Source organism: Metopolophium dirhodum, chromosome 2, assembly GCF_019925205.1.
Source record: "Metopolophium dirhodum isolate CAU chromosome 2, ASM1992520v1, whole genome shotgun sequence".
In the NCBI taxonomy this organism is placed as follows: domain Eukaryota; kingdom Metazoa; phylum Arthropoda; class Insecta; order Hemiptera; family Aphididae; genus Metopolophium; species Metopolophium dirhodum.
In genome coordinates, this window is record NC_083561.1 from 17,360,752 (window position 1) to 17,382,386 (window position 21,635).

At 31.9% G+C, this 21,635-nt stretch overlaps 1 long non-coding RNA gene across 4 annotated transcripts in view; it reads right to left on the reverse strand.

Annotated features, from left to right (window-relative positions):
* The window catches only part of LOC132938678 (uncharacterized), an 82,078-nt gene that overhangs the window by 25,303 nt on the left and 35,140 nt on the right, over positions 1 to 21,635 (reverse strand). For all 4 annotated transcript variants that reach the window (XR_009663936.1, XR_009663934.1, XR_009663935.1 and 1 more), the window contains exon 2: positions 8,716 to 8,848. This is a non-coding gene — a long non-coding RNA (uncharacterized LOC132938678). The remainder of the gene's footprint in view (positions 1 to 8,715; positions 8,849 to 21,635) is intronic.

Consider the following 21,635-nt stretch of genomic DNA (forward strand, 5'->3'; position numbering starts at 1 on the left):
TATTAAACGACTTAACCCACACTAGATATTTATTATTTCGCTTTATGATGTACATTATAATATAATTATTAATTAATAATTTATATCACTTGAATCGTATGATAGAGTGAACATTTTTTAAGTCATATTATGGTATGTACTAAATTTTATATTCATATGTATATTATGTAAATTGTTTGAATAAATGTCTAAGTCACCTGATCTATAGTATTATATTTTAGAAATAACATTCATGAAAATTATCAAAATTGATAAAATTACATGTAATCAAAGACAATGTAATTTTATAATAATAATACAAATTCAAGTTAATGAGTAATCTGCTTTAATAGTTAATATTAGAATAATTCACATTGAGATTAAAATTATATAATATTATGTTATATACCTATTGCATACATACAGCTCTATATTCTTTTTATTCATTATTTTAAATCATATAATGTTTACTTATATTTGCTAATCTACTTATTTCTGCATTGTTATTGCTGTAAGTTAAGTAAATATTACATTTATCGTCTTAAATTAAGAAAAAATTAGAAATATTATATTTAATTATAAATTATGTTTAAACTTTTACGCTATATTTTTCTAGATATTTTTAAAAGCCAAACTAAATCCGTCTTAAATTAAAATTGGTAAATACATACAGATCTAATCTTTAATCTTAAACAATAATAAATTATTGATGTCCAACGATGTAGAAAAATAAAAATAATATTTTTCTAACGTATTACAAAAATTAATAAAATAATCAATAGGAATATAAATTGATGTTTAATATGAGTATGATATTGAAGGAAATTCGTATGTACCTACCTAAGTATTCTGACACGAGTGGACTACAACTCGACGGTATGGATGTAATATTTTTACACTATAGCCACCTCTTTTATTTTCATGTGGTTTCACAACTCAGGTGGGTTCCACGATAGTATAACTTCCACCTCAATAATTGAGTCATTATTACATATCGTTTACTGTACGTATATAATAATAACAATAAACTAATAATATTATACAAAATTATATCAATACGTACAAATATTAATATATCTATATAGATTATTATTAGACCGAGAATGTGAGTTATAGCGTACAATATAATATTGCTATTAAAAAGTATATTATATGACTACACTATATAGATTCGCCGATAAAATTCCCTATTGTAATGAATCAGATTTTTTGTAGGTTTTTCCAGTCGGAGATATTATAGCTGACGTTATGTATTTTGAATATACTTAGAAACCCAACCTGGCTACAGTCTTGGTACAGACATACATACGTAATATGGTTAGAGATCCGGTGGTTGTCACAATATTAATTAACACAAATCGTTACCATGTAGGTAAATTTCTGGGGGGCAAACAAAACTATTTATTTAAAATAGCCCATAGGGGGGGGCTTATATCTAAATCAATAAGGGGGCTAAATCTTAGTCAGGAAGGGAGGGGGGCTAAGCCCTCCCCCCTAGATGCACCAATGATGTAGGTATAGTTGCGCTTTCTGCTGGTTTCGGAATTTGTTGTAATAGACAAGTTACTCGTCTCCGGAATGGTAGGGGTAATATTATAATATAATAGTTGCTAATATATTATAATGTATATATGTACCTATATTGTAAGTAACGCGCGATGAAAGTTCAATAAACCGCGAGCCTTAAAGACGTTGAATATTTGCATCGCAAGCTATATAATACGCGCAGTACATATTATTATTAGTATTAGTATTATATTATTATTATAGTATTTGGAGAAAATCTAATATTCGTCCGTAAACAATGTGCCCAACTTTCTAGGAGCTAAACAACAACACGAGTTATATAATACGTTACACTCAAAAACTTCTTCCCGTTTACATACCTATATTATATATACGGCTATAGGTATATTATATACTTATGTATGTATACTGAGCGTATATTCATTTTGAGTATAACTTCAATATTATTCCTTATCTCAGCATCCTCGGCGTGTATTAGTGTACTCCGATATTAACAAATAGTTTATTTAGCAATTAACAAACTTTATTATCAGAAGAGAATACGAGATAGGTATATAATATTGTTGTTTGAGTAGTATTCGATCAGAATTACGTTTCACGATTAACAGACCGTGTCTACAGTATATAATATTATAATATTTTAATAATTCAATAATATATTTAATTGCAGTCTTGGGTAGTATTCCGACTACTTTAGAATACTATTTCCAAAAGTATTTTGTGATGTATTCTGAATACTTTATTCGGAATACTTTTATAGTATGAAAACTAAATTGTTTGATTTGCATGTTATTCCCTTGCATTTGATTTAAAACAAAAATACAAAATGTATATTTTATGAGTTGGAAATTTGGAATCAATATAATCAATATCTATTAATATCATACAACATCAAAATTATAACTGGTATCGTTTCACATTATGTTTATCAAAAATACTTTTATAGTATTCCAAATACTTTATTCGAAATATTATATTTATCAAGTACTCGAATACATATTCGGAATACTATTTTTCATGTGTATTCAAGTATATTTTATTCCAAATACTTTTCAAAAGTATTTTACCAGAGACTGTTTAATTGTATCGCATGATGATAATATATAATAGTGGTCTTGGATCACAATATTATAATTTGATAACCTGCAAGGACAGTAAAACTTGAAAAGAGAACCATACAAACATTTAGAACAATTTTAGAATAAAAACCTGATGGGAAATTAATTTTTTATTTATCAACCTAGCTATCATACCAATCTGAAATATGTTTTTTTTATTAGTTTTTCTAGTCGTTCTAGTATATAATATTAATATAATATGTATGGTTTATGTATCAAATCTAAATTTGATATTTTTTTTCACACTGTCAAATCTTGGATATTAAAATAATTTTAACATATAATGCTTTATGTTAACATAATAATTTCAATGTAAAATGATAATGTTTATTAATATTTAATAATAAAATAATAACTAATAATACAATTCAAACATACGTGAATAACTATAATCTATTTTACTTTTATAGTTTTAAGTATATATTATTTATGAGTTCTTAGAAATCTGCAGTGGTGTGGTGACATTGTTATTATATTCAGTATAGTTTTCAACACCCACCCTTCGAAATGTATATGCCCCATTTACCGCTACAGATGACAAAAATGAATATTAATTTGTAATATTATATTATAATTTTTCATTATTCTCGATCGCAATAATTTGAATATTTCAAGGCCGATTCAACTAATTTATGCCGTTTCGTGGATCGCTGTATATGTTTATGTTCAAAATACAACCTCGCAGAATTGCAACAACGACTATGTCTACACCGTCTATATGCCAATAGTAACAGCGATGCATAATATTATTGTTATAAAATATTAGTCTCTTATTACGACAATACTGAGATAATAATATAACGTCGAAAAGTCGAACAAGCACTGCCGTGTGCTTACACGTCGCCGAATCCTGATGCCGTGGCAGACTTCCCGTGTACCATGAATAGTCCTCCTTGATACGCACGGGGTGTATTCCCGCGATGGCTGAAGGTATTTCTTTTCCATAGTATTTCACTCCACCCTTTGCGACTATAATATATTATCTACTATTCCGTACGTACGTATATACGACCTACCTACCCGCGTGCCACCTCCACCTCATCATCCCTCCGCACACCCACGTAGCTCCCCCTCCCGGACATCATATCGTATCTGTCCGCACACGCTACAATATACGTGTAGAGTGCAGTTGTATACAATAATATCTGGTGTGCTATTTTCCGGCACCGTCGTCGCCGATGTATAAATACGAGGTCCATTGTATACGGAGCGGGCGGCGGCGATGCTGCGTCATGACGTTTCGTGAGGGAAATGTGTTTCCGAAAGAACGACGGCGGCGGCGGCGGCGGGACAAGGATTCGAATAATGTAAAATGCGTATATGTATAATATCATATACTCGCATAATACCGGAGAGGAAGAAGAAAAAAAAGCAAAAGAAGAAATGTACAAGTGCGTGTATAATTTATATATATAAACGCATTGTGTGTGTGTGCGCACGTGGTATAACGGGGTTGGGAGTGGTGCGTGAGTAAAGGGTGGTTGGTGGTGGCGTTGAGGAAATCGAAGGAAAATAGCTACATTTATTTCGCATGGGATATAATACGCGTGCTTATATATAGGTATACTGTGTGTGTGAGAGTTTACATGGTGGTGCACTAATATGTATACATGTAAAATATTGTATATATATATTTTTTTTTATATATTTTTATTTCATCTCCCGTTCGCCCGCCCACGCCACAGAGACTGTTGCGAATAGGTAGACTGGCGGGGGCGGCGGCGGCGGGGGCTGGCTATATCTTTCCGAGATTTGAAATATGAGCTCCTCGGGAAAACTGGGCATTCAGACCGTCGACCAGCTGTCTGTCCCCACACACACGAGCGCGCGTTCACCCACACACCCACACCGGTCTCCGCGGGAAAAAGACACATTTCACGGTTCGCGGGTTACGCGCGCGCGCGATTTTTCTTTTCGAAATCACCGCGACGTTCTTCACGCGTCCTTGCGCTTTCGCGCGAAATCACAGCTTGTCGTATATAGATGACTGTGGAGATTTTTTCATTTTACTTTTCTCGTATTCTTTTGCCCCCCTCCCCCACCCCCTGTATACAGTCCCCAACCACCCCCACTATGTACTAGGTCTGGAAAAAATAAACCAATCACTTGGGGGTGCGGATAACGTTATAAGAATATAGCCGACCGAGTGAATGCAGAAGACATCGGCAGGTAATATACGTACTACGTAACGTATGATAGTAAATGTATGTGTTCGTGTGAATAATATTATTATAAGCTCGTGACATTTTCACTCTAAACTGGAATTTTACGCAAAACACATTATTCTTTATATAGGTACTTATATTATAGTTGTAATATAATAGTATATAATAATATTATGTACCAGTAAATGTTTTCGTTTAAGTATATGTATTTTTATACAGAAGTGTTTTATTATCCTCCTAGTCCACATTTTTAAGACACTTAAAATAAAGAGCCTTAAATTATTAAGGTACTTCAATAAAAAAAAATGTTCAAAAAAAGTTTATTAATAAATTAGTAATTACTAATTTGTATGTATTTAATCATCGTATAATATTTGTCATATTCCGTAATAACACGATATACTATAGTTATTAAATGTGCTATATATACTTATGCACAATTTTAAGTGATATTTTATGTTTTTTTCAAACGTTTATATCAACATTGTGTCCTTTTTCCCGGTACCTCATAATATTAATAATAATAATTCGATATCATGGTAACACGGCGTTATGAGTAGGCAATTTAGGTACTACATTGTCACAGTTTCATTCATTTGTGTGATAATAGTTAATCATAGTAATTATTGTATAGATGCAAAACTCTAAAAAATAATTTTTTTTATGTATTTTTTTCATTCAATAATACCATGAAAAATATAATAACTGATTAGAAAAACTATGCCTATCTTAACTTATTGGGACTATCTTTAATAATATGAATGACAATAATACTGTATAAAATATATTGAGTACTATAATCTAATTATTGTAATTATTCATTATTAAATAGCTAAACAATTTCTTGGAGTTATTATAAATTACATTAAATGTAGAAATTATTGTTACTTATATTAAATTGCACTAATAACTAAATATATTACGACTAGGTATGAGCTACTAAAAAAAAAATAATTACAAAAAACACCTTAACTGTAGTACTATTAATAATTAATTTTAAAGTTCCTGCATAAATATTAAATTGGAAAAGCAAAACCACGATAAAAAAAGACAGTCTAGTGGTATTCAGGAGTTAGCGGATACCCTCGTGTTGCGGGTATATGTTCCTTGTTTGGAGCGAATGCGTGATATTTGAAAGAATTTATAATTTATTATCTTATTAAAAAAAGAATAATATTAGGTATTTAGATATATATTGGTTTTGCAATAACTGAATTTTCTTTAACTTTTCGCTGTTTACCATTGCCCTCGAAAAACTACAAAAGATTAACTGTTTAAAATATAAATTGGATATAATTCCCATGTCGATAGACAGTATTACTCCATAAGCATTTGAAACTATTTCATTATCTGAACAAGTATCCACAAATAAAAAAATGCCTTTTCATTGTAAATTCAATTTATTCAACCTCTAATGCTTTGCTCGGAATCAAAAACTACAATATTAATGTATTATGATTAAAATGTTTCCAGACTTGTGAGTTTATATAAAAAATAATTATGAATAAGTATAACATTTGTTTAAGTTTAATTTAAATTTATAAAGTAGCTAAATTTTTATAAATACATTTTTTTTTTTTTAATTTTATGTCATTAGAAATGTATAAACGCTTAGTGTTGAATAATTTGCATCTAATATATTATTGGTTTTCAAGGGATACATCATATTCAAGCTAATGATATACGGGACTTGAGGGACAGAACATTGCAGTAGGTACACGACTACAACTGTTGTATACTTGTATATATTATATACATGTGAATGTTCTACTCTGTCAGTCCAACTCTTATCAAGTAAATAGCTCCTATATAGCTAGGAGTAATTACGCAGAGTGCGAAACGCATTCAATATTATTTCGGTATCTTATACGTCATGTACGTTTATATACCGTGGTTACAAATGGTCATAGGCCCCTGCAGAAGTTACTTGTCCGGCGATAACGCCAACTGTCAGAAATTAATTTTTTTTTATGAAGAATATATTAATCTATATATATATAAAAAGACTTGTCCTGGGTGATTCATCATCGCCTAGCCGGAACTGCTGAAGCTATGGATATGAAATTTTCAGTAAATGTATTTATTACTATGTATAGGCGCACTAAGAAAGGATTTTTCGAAATTCGCATTTTAAATAGCTGCTCAAACAGGGACATTGAGGTTCAAGATGGAAATTGGAAATTTTATTTTTATTTATTAATAGTTGCCATTGGTTACACTCTACAGTAGAAATTAGTAATTATTTATTATTGGTTGCCATTGGTTATTCGGGCGGATCAGGTACAATAGCTGGCATCAATTCGAATTATATTATAATATCAAAATTAACTTGGTATAACTTCGATAATTTAGAGTTAAATCCTACACTTACGTACAAACAGCACTGGATCCGCGACCTACCACAGATGAATTGCCTACCTGATATTGCTTACCCTATTGCCTATACTGCTGCGAATCAGAATTTTTATTCCAGGAAACAGAAAAGTTAAGATACATTTCGAACACCATACACCGAATATTAAATAACGAATTGAACAAAGTTTGAGTCATATAGAGTTGGTACATTTAACGGGCAACGAAGTGCACGGGATCAGCTAGTTTATAATATTTCCCCAACCATTTGTAATTTTATTTTGACTATTAATGTATTTTCGTGAACGACATTTCTTTTTCTTTTTTTCTTTTAAAAGCGTTACACAAGAAAGTTAATGCAGATTAGGTAAGAAAACAAAATTACTCGGTTTATGTTTACAACAGATATTATTGACACTAACGTTTGATAAGACTAAAGTTTAGACGTTTCATACCGCATTCTCTCATAAATAGTATAAATTGCGTCACGACTGCATTATATTATATTTCATAATTTCCCTATTCAATTAATATTTAATATTATATACTGACCTTTACAGAGACAAAAACTTTTAAAAACTTCTTATAAACTTCTACTGGAATTTAACTAATATACGCGTCACAAAGAGGTAAAAGAATTCGGTCAGTGATAAATTAATAGTGTGTCTGAAATTGGACCCGGGGTGGTAAAACTTTTTTAATTGATATCTATACTGAGAATATAATATTATGTTTCCTTTGAGCATCGACTCACGTAAATTTTTTTTTATTGTTCAATCTTTATCACTAATATTCATGTATATTATTGTTATTAGTAATAATGACTCAAAAATAAAAAATATTTATAAATAATAAAAACAAAGTGTAAAGTTATCTAAAAATTAGTGTTTCACATTAAATGTATAAATAAGTTCAAAACAAATTAACGTTATACTGTTTGGCGTAGAAACGTGTCATTTCATATTGTTGGTCGGTTTATTATAATCTTGGGAATAATCCATATAACTGCTAAACGAAGACACTGCTCCACGAGTGATCATCAGAAAGTGTAACTTGGTTCAGCTTTTATAACTTTCGTGTGAGAAAATGGGATTTCACACAAACAGCTGATTAATCCGAAATATGTACCTGTCTGTATCTACTTATTAATGTATAATAATTAGTTCCAACAAATTGCTAGAAATGAATTTTAAAATCTTCCTAGATTTTGGGCGCCTCTGGTATTATTGATCATAAATAGCTATAGAGTTAATTTTGTTTGGTTAAATCTCTATGTGTATCTAATAAGTTCTGACATTTTGTACGTCTTATTTTCGTCTTATAGTGTTTAAAAGAATTCCAAATAATTAGCACGCCAGACATAGCGCTTAAGTGCTTGTTATCAAAACATAATAATATATTGTCATAACAGAGAAGTCTGCAGAAAATACATATAGGAACTAGTTTCTTTACAAAACATATTCAGACTTATTATAGTTACTAGTTATTACTAAAGAACAATACTAATTAATATTAAATATGGCGTGCGAGTATGGATTGTGTGTGTACAAAGTTGTATTATTACATTATAATACCTGCAATAATGACGTGTACTCGAATATACATATTATTATATTATATTCTTATCGTCTTTCGCGTCTCGCCGGCTTCTTCTATCTCGACAGGAACCGCGTGCTTCCCGCTTCGATTGCGTTCAAATCGATTGACCTAAATAAAACAAGCGTACAAATTATTATTTATTACTAACAAATCAATGATAATCTAATGGAAAAATTCCTAAAATCCAAGGCTGGGCAAGTTAATGATTTTTTTTTAACCCAGTTAAGTTAAGTTAATATGCACCAATAACAAAAAGTTAAAAGTTAATTTAATTATGTGTTAACTCAGTTAAGTTAAAAGTTAATACACACATTTTATTAACTTTTTATTAGTTAAAAAAAAGTTAATTTGTTTATACAATGCTAGCGTACTTAATTTTTTTCCAACCCAAAACTTAATTATAGACTATAGTGTTTATACTTCATACAGTATTTCCATATAAGTTAAAATAGAATAATATACATTTTTAACTTTAAATAATTCACGGTAAATATTTTTTGACACGAAAATGAAATAGACTGAAATAGTGAAATAGTGAAGTGTTATAAAATTAAAAACAAAATTAATTAACTTAACTTACTTCTTAAAATGAAAAATTAATTCGTTAACTTCACGTTAATTAAAAAAGAAATTTAGTAAGTTAACAGTTAAGTTGATGAGAATCCAAAAGTAACCAGTTAAGTTAAAAAGTTAAAATGAAATTCACTTTTTACCTTAACTTCAACTTTTTAACTTGTTAATGCCCAGCCTTGCTAAAATCCAACCGATAATATGTACAATAATTATAATATTATGCAGGATTTTCCTAATAATCATTAACGATTTTTTTTTCTTAGTTTGATATTTTTTCGTTAAAACAATTTTTTAAAACAAAAATTAACTCTTAATTTTTATCATTCTTTTTTTTGTCTATTTAGTTTTTTGTAGGTGAATAATATTTTTCAGGGTTTTAAAAAAAGAATTTCAAACCAGGACTTAGTTAATTTGTTAACAACTTTTTAAAAATGATAAAAACAAAATATGTTGGTTATAATGAGTTATGACACAAACATGTACAGAGAAAATTATAGAATAATGCTACATTTTTCCTTAATGACCACTTTGCATATGTGGGCACGTGCGTCTGAAAACTAAATCAGAACAATGGTGTTTATTGGTAGTTGGTCTCTATATATGCGTAATACTATATCCACGACCAGGTTAAACCAGGTCTATAAATTATTACGATAGTGGATAAGAGAGTGATAATACAGTACTAACATTAAAAATATTTTTTGTTTGTTCGATTTGTTCGATCGGGTCGAATAATAAAATAGTTTTCTATTAGTGTAGTAGGTTATATTATATCAATGTAATAGGTAGGTAAATAGGTAAATATTGAGAGATCGGACGCGTCAACCACGAATAATATAATTTTGATTTGGCGCATTAAAAATCGTCCGAAACGTGTAATATTATTATGTTCTTTTTCGAGTGCGCGCATACATATTATATACCTAATATATTATACCAGCCGTGTGCATGGCTACAAAATCACGCCTCGCATAAAACACAATCTAATATGCCCTTTAAAGCGGCGTTGACACGAAATGAACTTGTTTACCGAACTTGGTCCCCATCGCGTGTGTTTGACGTTTGATAGCTATCGCGGCCACCGACGCTGCCATGCAAACGATCAAGATTCTTTTTCGATCTCGTGGTTAATATATAATATGTAGTATGATGACAAGGCGAAAAGAAGTAAAGAATATTTATTCGACGCGTACAAAAATAATATGTCATCGTCAATGCTATATAAGTACGGATATTTTTTTATCTAATACGTGGAGAACGAAATATCATATTATACGGAATGATCGCCCATGGGCCATGCTTTAACTATTACTGATGTACCGTAAGTTTTGAGAATGCCACTCAAATCATACAATACAGAAGTGGTTAGGGTTTTTTTATTTGTCATTTTTTAGGTGTGACTAGTAATTTAACACCCTACGAAAAAACATACCTAACATTTTTTCTAAAAACATAGTTTTATAAAATAACAATTAATATTCGACACATGGGTAGGTATTACTTACCGGGTCATTTTAATTAATAATGAACATTTAAATATCAATGTTTAAATGAGTAGTCTGAATTTTACAATTTTTTGGGGCCACTTCACACCTATAAAGTATACCCATTGCCACTTTACTTAATTACTTCACTTATCTAAAAACTGTAAAATATGCTTATTCGTGATAAATGATTATAACTATAATGTTTGTATTATAATGATTATAATTTTAAAAAAATACTCTGCTTTGTGATATAAAATTAAGAATATTACATTGTAATAATATTATGGTGGTATGTTTATCCAATAAATCATATTTTTTAAATTTTTAAACAAATAGATTTATTCTAATCGTGCAAAAAATAGTTATTACTATAATCACAAAAACGACTAATTAAATACATCATCATGTGGCTGCAGTGCAATTGCACGTTCATATTATATTAAACAGTATAGCCTTAACCAGTGGTTCTCAAACTGGGGGGAAGGGGGGTCGTAAATACATTTTTTAATGCTTTTTAAACTTTAAACTTTTAAAATGATCGCCAAAAATGTTAATGACATTATAGTGGGTTATGGCCTCAAAAATATTGAGATCGACTTTATAGTTATACATTTACCTATTTATATTATATTGTATCGTATAGGTATTCATATACATTAAAAAAAGATTGATTTTGTATTTTATTCGGAAGGAAAATCATGCGTATAAAATATATGCATAGTCCCAACCATGGTCCCAAAATAAACGTGCACATGAAGAATACATGTTATAAACGAAGAGCAGATCTGGGAGAACTATTCAACGAGCCAGACATAAAATTCTCTCAATAGCAGAAGCAGAATATAAGCTGGGATCCACACAACCACACGTCGTCTAGAAAGCGAAGGGTCAAAAATCACGAGATGACAATAAAATGGAAATCAGACGAAAAAAGACCGAGAGGACACAGCGATGGATTGCAGATTGAGTCTGCAGAGAAGACCTTCTGCAAGGTCCTTCGGGGACTAAGAGACGGAGAACATCTGGCTAAAGACTTCAGGAAGGGTGCATGGACGGGTGCAGTGGAAGCGGCCATGTGCCAACAAGGCCAGTTGGAATAAACCATGGAAATAAATGTAATAAAAAATACGTGTTCGTTACGTCGCGTCGAGATCAATCTTAAACGCTGTAGGATATGTATCATGTTCTTCTAGAATAATATATACGATATATTATCGAAATAGAAACTATACGTATGAATATATTTTATTCCAGTAAACTCTACCTATGTATGATACATGTTATATTATTAGGTGTACAACACAATAATATATACATATGTATACCAATATTCATATGTATTAAGTCATGTATGAACTATACATTATGTGTATGTTATTATAATATATGGGTACAACTATAATAGCTATCTGTTTTTCATAAAACAAAATTACGGTTTTGTTTTCCGAGAGCAATATAATAATAATATATATATATATGTTATATAATATTATTTGCCCTTTAAAAATCATATTCCGTGTAATATGTAATATAATATTCTCATTAAACCACATATATATACCTGTGCACTTTCCGCAATATCTTCCGGCTGGTAGACGAATCGCAATATCAAGACGTCGTATCGTCGCGGAGCGCGCGTGGCCACAAAGACGTAACGCGGAGCCGGTCTCTTTTCTTCCTTCCTTTCTTTCTTTTTTTTGTTATTATTATTATTATTACAAAAATGTACTACGCGCGTTTTTTAGTCTTTCCGGCGACGAAAATGACGGATTTCTCCTTAACAAGGGTTTATGAAAACCCGGCGATATTAAATTGCAGTGCGACGACGACGACTATATACCGTGGTACACAGTATTGCCTTTCATTTTTTCATTCCCTCCCGCCAACGCAACTCAACAATAGAGGGGGGAAAAAACTCTCAGACACACGTGCATACTTTTGCCTTTAGCAATTTAATAATACATGTACGCTCACACACACAAACGTTTGGCACGCATATGTGTGTGCAGTATAAACGACAATATATTATTTTATGCGCAGACCGGTACCGAAAAACGTTTCGAAATAATATTGTCATTTTGTCGTCGTCGTAAAACCGTGTACCCATCATCGTCGTGATATTATTCTCGTCGTGGTCGAGAAAATGATTTCCTTTGCAGTGGCGCAAATCATTTTCTCCTTAACGCCAGGCAAATCTATAGAAGTTTATCAACCGGCACCCACCTACACACCATTATTCTTATCATATAGAATAATTATTCCAAACTGTCTAGCACGTATTTACTGCTCTATGAGTTAATCATATACAATAGTATTACATTTACAATATAACAAAATTTCATAAGAAGGTATCCTCTACCAGCTACCAGGCCGTATACACACATACCTTCCAACAAAATATTTTTTGGGGGTGGAAAGTGCTCTCATCCATCTTCTGGGTGTTTGCACCACTGTTGCTTTGTTGCTATCGCGTGAATATCGTTTTTATAAAGATAGTTGTTGATTATACACCACTTATACCTACCTATATTATGAAAAAGATTTCTAAAGAAATAAATCGTAAAAACAATAATTTGTACAAAATCGGTCTAAGATGGTTTTTGATGTTTAGGTGTATATGCTAATGACTTACAGAGGAAACGCAACCCTCCTGTATGTTAATATTATTATAATATTTCAGTTACACGCGATGACATTGTTTGCGTATCGAACAAGCTGATATTTCAGGGGGTGAATTAGGCAACTCATCGTGCGTTTCGACACGTCGTCGCAAAGGCCGTCGATGACAAGGAGTTAGTTTGTCGCACCCCTAACAATTTCGCGGCGTAACAGATTTTAATTTTTAATTGTACATTCACCCTCTTATATCTGGTATTACGAAGTGTATATAATATGATGTTTGTAAACATATCTGTTTCGTTTAATTTTTTTGAATGTAGTTTAAAATGATATCGATTGATTGTTTCCTGCCAATTTAACTATCGTGGCGATAATCCGGTAAAAATGAAATTGCAAACTTCAAGATCGTTTATTAGGTGCCCATTCAGAGCGTAGTATTGTTTAAATATATAAGATCGGTTGATTAAACATTTCATTTTAAATATTATTATTATATATTATACATATTAGGAAGTCAAATAGAAATAGGAATATCGTACCTCGGTCGATCTTTACCGGCGGTGGCGCGTGTAATTTATTATTATTTATTTAAACTGAACGACAATGTTGTAGAAATTGAATCTTTTTTATCTAATTTAGATAGGTACTCTCCTAAACGACCATTCTTTCGGTCATATTATATAGATCAAAGAAAAATACGTACTATTAAAATAAAAATCCAAAAACGACTTGTACATAAAATCATAAAAAAAGCTGGTAAAATTAAATTTTGTTCTTCTCCCCTGTAAAATGTAGAAAAAGTAAACCGGTACATTTTAACCTTATAGTACGCATTAAAATAAATTGTATCGTGCCTTGCTTGCGGTTAAGACCATAACTTAAGATAATAGGTTTTGCATGATCGCAACTCCTCATCAATCGTATTGATATATTACATAATATATAGGGTACAGCGTTAGATGGCTATACTTTAGCTGTAGTTGACTGATGACTGCGCTGCGCAGTGTTGTGCAATAGCTAAATTTAGTTAGATAAATCTATCTCTAGAATCCTTATCTAGATCAAATACAAAATTGATATCAAAGTGTCATCTAATATTATATAGACATCATAGCCATCTGGATAAATCTGCGTGGTCATTTAAAATATTGCCTATTATTTTTTTTTTTTAAATATTTGTGATTTAAATTACAACCTATATTAGTATTAATCTTTCTCAAGTAGCAAGGAAAAAAAATGTTACTAAATTATATATATATTTTAAGAATAAGATGTAAAAAATATCTCATTTCAATCTAAATAATTTAACTTAATTTTTTTTTCAATATCTATCTATATCAAGATAAAAAAATATATCCGAGCACAACGTTGCAGCAGTGTTGCGTGCACACTATATAATATTATGTCAGCTATTTTCGCGATAATTTATGCGTTTTATCTATGTTATTCCATCTTTCTTTATTTTTCCCTTCGTTCGTCCGAGTGCCATTCAAACGAACGACGGTCGACGGCCAATTTTCGGATCGTTGGTCACCAGTGGTTTAATATAATATACATCGTTACGATGGTATATTAATAAATCATACATCTGGCTACGGCATTCCAAACGCTTTGACCCGTGAATCACAGATTTTGGTGTCGAATTAACTCGCCACCGTATTCGTTAAAGCCAACATAATATTATTATTAGATACATATACCACAAATCTGTAAGCTGGGAGAATCAAGTCTGAAAAATAAAATCGTTGTTTTTCGCGCAATCATTATTATAATAATTTCAGAATGCAATGTTGTTGAGGAATTTGTTATATATATATATATATAAGTAATTCAGTGAGAGTTTTCAGAGTCATTGGAGTTATAGTAATTTTAACCGTAGCTACATATGGAGCTTCAGGAAATATAGTTCAAATAAATAGTGCCAACCGATATAATTTATTATTACACAATGTTAGTTAAATATTATAATATAATATGACATAACCAAAGGACTTACGACTTACGAGTATTATAATATCATCTGGAGTTCCTTAGTGTGCGGGTTGCCGTTGGTACAGAACTATATTGAACTTGACCTGGTGTATCTTGTATATATTAAATATATATAATATGATACATGAGTATAATATTTATATGTGTGTATATACGGATGACTATAATTTACCTAGTTGGTAAGCATTACCTATTACTTAATTATGTTTGTTTATAGTATTCAAAGGTGACACACACACGCGTGATCCATTACGCGAGTAACGTTATAATAATATAATATATCTAATAAAATAAAATATTATAATTAATAATAATCAAGGATATTATAGTGGGTCGGGGTGATTTAAAAATTCCATGGTTTTATGGCGCCTAAACGGTCGTGTCGACTTTGCGACGCGAAGCAAGCATAATAACATTTTGTATACTAACCGCGACAGTACCTATAATAATATTACGTAATGTGCTACGTGAGATTGATAATAACAATAATAATAATAATATTATTATTATTATTATCATATCGGATGGATAGCGGCCACCGTGTCTGCCGCTCAGCTCAGCTGGTCTCGATATAATTATAGTGTACAATATAATTATACAAACGTGGAAAGGGTAACTTGTTAAACGCGACGAAACGGCGACACGTCGCTTCGTAGCTATGCTAAAGTATATAATATTATTATATAGGTACCGATGTTATCGCCGTGCGTCATTACGAGCGCAATGATTAGAATACATATTACTTTAGAGCCATCGTCACCAGCTCCGCCAACTTAGATAAGTGTTTATAATAATAAGCTGGTACTACAGTATAACAGTGGGGGGAGGGGGTTTAATTTGGGCGAGCTTTAACATAATATAGCTTGTCTGAAAGTTGAAATATGAGTAAGTATTTAACATGACTATTACATTTACCTTCCCAATTTTAGAATCACAGAACAATCTAAGATTAACTGAACATTTTGTGTTATTTTTCACCATATTTTTTTTGTTGATTTCCGAAACAAAATTGTTCATTCTTATAAGTAATATTTTTTTGGTAGCTGTTTATATTATACAACTATATATGTTATAATATGTTTTTGGGCAAAAAAGAAAAATGGCGTCTTCTAACACGATAATACTTAATATATACACTGACCAAAATATCGTCGTCATTTTTAATACTAGAGTGCCTGCCGATAAATAATTATTATATTTTTAATATTGTTATTTACAACGAGCTGGCAAAATCAGATATATAATAATTATGGACTTATTAGTGTGATGTATTTCAGACCATAGGACAACAATTAAAAGTTATAAAACCATTAAAGCGGGCGTCGTTGTGAGGTGACAATATTTTAATTGTTATGCAAGTTGTGATCGCAGGGATAATAATATAATTATTGTTTAATAGTTATACTGTGTATTATAATTATTTAAATGTTTATAGTAGGTACTTCAGGTACCTACTATTGTTTATTGTTTAAGCTGGCTGCCCGCATAATATTTTACGCGTGTCTTGGAGGATATTCTTCGGTCACACTTTGATAATATAATAATTTAATATTAATCATTTCGAGGCGTCTGTGCGAAAAAAAAAGATCGTCTTAGTTGTGAAAACAATATAATATAGTTACCTACTTTTATCTTTATAAAAAGTGGCTGTTCGATGCTCACACTTGAGTTTCACTTGAAACACAAATTTAATAATTTATAGTATTATATATTCATTTTTTAAATTTTTTCTATTTTATTAATTCAAACGGGCAGGGCATATATTATATTCGCTTCCCACATTTTCAGACTTAGGATAAATACATAATATATAGGTCTGGCGACGTGATTACAACAGGTACCTGCAGCTATTCTTAGAGGATGTGGTTAACAATTTTTCGTTTTTAAACTATTTCAAAATATGCATCATTAATGCTATGATTTTTTGCCGCAGTTCGTCATGATTGTTGCATTATAATATTACGTTCCTACTTAAAAATAAGTTGTATCGATACATATACCTAGTGGTGTTTATTTTTTAAATCTCCTTTACCAAATGTACTAATATATATATTCATTAACGCGTTTCGGACGAACCGGTTTTAAACAAGGGACGGCGCACACATTGTGACGATTTTTCATGACGTACAGATCTGTTGCCTAGCTGCGGTTGCGATAAGGGGTGGGATGAAAAGGTTCTTACCCGGTGTAGGTATATTATGTGTATACACGCGAATATTGACGGCGTCGATGCCGAGAGTATAGCAACGGTAAACGTCCGGTAAACGGACCGCACATCCTGCGGCATATCCGGTCTGACTCGGTGTGTATACCTGATACGTGGTCATGTATAATACGTGTATGTTCTCCGATGGACGCAGTATAATATATTAAATTATATTATGCGAATGACTCGTGCAGCAGTGAGTGCAATACACGCACACATTAATAGTATCTTACTATATATATATATACGTAGATACCTACCTACACTATATTATATAGCGGTGAGCGGAAGAGGAAATGCAACGGCACGTCGTTTGAGATCCTGCGGACAAAAGATGTTGCGCGATAGGGGTGGTCGGCGCGACGAGTGTGTGTAGGTGGGTGCGGGTGGGGAGGGGGTGCGATTCTTGCCACCGCGGCGGTCCGCGCGGGCGGCGGGGGTGGGTGTGCACGTTCGTGCCGCCGTGTCTGCGGTGTCGCATTGTTTAGCAGTCGGACCCCTTTGGCGACGACGAGGACGAGGTGAGAGGACTGTCGGGGGTAGGGTTGGGGAGGGCGCGTGCAAATGTCGGAGTTTTCCTGGACAAGCGGCTGACCTCTTCAAATAATCAATAGCCGCCGCCGCTGTCGAGGGAACACAAAAACCGCCGCGCGGCGGGGGTGGAGTCACCGCTACACTACCACCATCATACTATATATACCACTGCTTCCGCCTCTTCCGCCACCCCTGCCGTATACACGGTCACCACTGTCGTTTCTTCTCGCAGTGTTTCCTCACTTCTTCTAGACTTTTTCCCCGTGCTCAGAGACATCGTCCGCACCGGCCGTACACCATCCCTTCTGCAACTTCGTTAACACACACACACACACTTCCGCTTCCCACCTATCCTCGCAGTTACATCCCACCGAGACCTGCGGGACGTGCTTGTTACTTTTCGTCGTTTTGTAGATTATTGTAATAATGCCACCATAATAATAATTATTATCAATATGAGAAGCGATAAAATATAAATAATAATAATATACCACGACACTCGGATTTTCATTAAATCGAGTTATTCATTTTAATTACACCCACGCACCGGATCGACGAAACGCGCGCTATAAATAGTGTTGGTCAATTATACTGCGCATGAACACACTACACACCTATAATATAAGACCACTCGTGACTTTTGAGCGTTACAAAAATACAAAATATTTACAAAGATTATATTTTATATAGGTAACTAGAACACCTGACGAGGTAGCGCCGTTTATATAGTTTATTAATATTATTTTATATTTCGTTTATGTAATTGCATTTCAATTGTTAATTTTCATTTTAATTGTACACCACGATACGTGACATTGTAATGTGACTATATGTATAGACAGACGGAAATGTAATTAAAAAGTATTTTACTGCAAAACTTGTCAAGTTCGTATACAAATAATAATTACGATTTGACGACGGCGATGATAATTGTATACACGTGCGCGGTTTTGTTTTTATTTCAATTTGAACAACGATAGTTTTCACAGCTTTTGATTAACAATATGCTTCGAACGTAATTATTTGATGTTATATATTCGTCGTTTAATCGATGGATTAAAAACGCACCTCTTTAGACGAAATGAGTAATGAGTTTTACAATAGCGTAATTTACACCCGCGGCAAGCAACACGCGCTACTGGTGTTTAAAATAAAAAAAAGTTAATAAGTAGTTTTTCTCAAAGACTTCAAGAGCCCCCATAAATAAATCAAGACCGCGGCAACGTTATTTGCTCCGTATAACTGATTCGTAAAACAGACGAGTTCTTATGGTAATTAGTAGACGTGAAATCAAGTGAAATAAATTAATTGTCATAATCAATAAAAAAAGTGTACAAAACTCAATTACGGTTTACACGATGGAATAATGATTTATCGTACATAATTACAATGTTTTATTGGCCGTGTTTAAATAATATTATAGGTATACAGCAAATTAGTTATCATTATAACGCAGCACTGTAATAATAGGTCATGTAACTATGGCACATCAAAATGTGAAAATAAAATCAAAAACACGAATAATTGAAAATAATTGATATTCTAATATCATGATTATTATACAAAACGAGGAATAATTTATTGATTTTTTATGTGGAGCTGACATTGTGTAGTACGCATTGATATAATAATTATAGTGTCGTTAAAAAGTTACGTTACGTGTCGAATGTTTGTTTTGTTCAGGGACTGGAATCTTTTGAATTTATTGGTATCTGTCCCGGTACCGGTTCTCCAAAAATAAATAACAGTTCCGGTATGGTGCTAGTTTTTTGATGAAAAAAAATAAAGGTACCGTTTCCAAATAATTTTAGTTCCGGTTACAGATAATTTCGGTACCGAAAAGCATAATAATTTTAAATATCTATCCAGAATGCTGGTATAATTAATAGTATGAGAAATATTAGAAAACTCATAATATGATCATAAATACATAGATTATACACAAAACAGTAATACATTTAAATTATGATAAATACAATTATTTTATTTTTGAACCTAAAAGTACCTTTTTAATTTAAAAATTCCGGTTCGGTTCCGGTACTTTATTTATTAAAATAAAGGTTTCGGTTCTTAATATTACAAAGGTATCAGCTCAGGTGCCTGGTTTTGTTATAATATTTTGAATTCATAATGCAATGAATTTAGCATTATTAAATTATAAAATTATGTTTTTTGTATTTCTCTCAATCCAAAAATGTCATTTAAATTATATTTCTGTAATAGTTTTCCGTTCCAAATATTGTATCGCTGCCGGCGATGTATTATGTTATATTATGTAATTATGTAAATACGTTTGTATGATAAAATAAGTACCAATAATCATTCTTCTTCTTGTTATATAAAATATATATGGCCATATAGGTAGAGGTAACAATATACTTAAGTTATATGTAAGTTTTGTGTTATATACTTCTGTCGAATAAAATTAACATATTATATATTATATCAAACGCATAGCAGGTAGCTACATAATATTTAGTTATAAAATCTTCTAATTCCAGGCGTATATTATGTAAATTAATACGGCTGAAGAAAACGCGCGCGAGAAAAGTTCATTGCAACAAACAAAGAATTTCCCATCACACATGTTGCCGGCGAGGAAACGTCATCATTCAACAGTTGTTGTTGTTGTTGTTGTTGATATTTTCGTATATAATTTATGGTTCATGAAAAAACTTTTGTTACTCCACTCTTAGAATATTATAATATATAGGTAATAGGTATGTAAAATTATTATTTATACTTTCTATTTTGAACACTGGTTACGGTCAGTATATACTATTTAGACTTAGAGGACGCGGCCAGTAAAGTGCGACAAAACATGTCACCAATCTTACGGATGTACACGTACACGGTGACGGAATAATAATATTTATCTCAAAAAACGTTTCGGTTTACCGACAAAAAATAAAGGATGTCTATAGCACTATCTATAAATATTATAATTTTGAATAAGAAAGAACATTTTACGACGTCGATCCGTATAACTGTAACAACCGTAACGCACAGTACATTTAAACCGCATATCATAATATTTCGATACTATTGTGCACTCGTGTATATGCCTAAAATACTCGAGTAAGAACATAAATCGCAGCACTCGAGTATTATGGAGGACCTACATATTAAATCTATACTTAAATATCATATACTATATTTACGCAGCGTGGAGAGGATTGACGCTGCGGAAACAATGTCATCTAATCGGTTGTACCTACTTACATTTTATATAGGTAATAATATAGTGGTTTCGTATTGTGTTTAATTGGCAGCCCTCCTCAGCTCAGTGGTGGCGCGAAAGGATTACCTGTTCAAAAACCGTTATCCCGTGTGGGTTTTTATACCTGTCAAAAAGGAGGTTAAAACGCATATAATAGAACACGAAAATTCAATCCGTCCGTGTACACAGTACTACACACACACACACGGGCACAACGGTGCAGGATTCCTTATGATGGAAACAGACCGCCTCTATTTAGCGGCG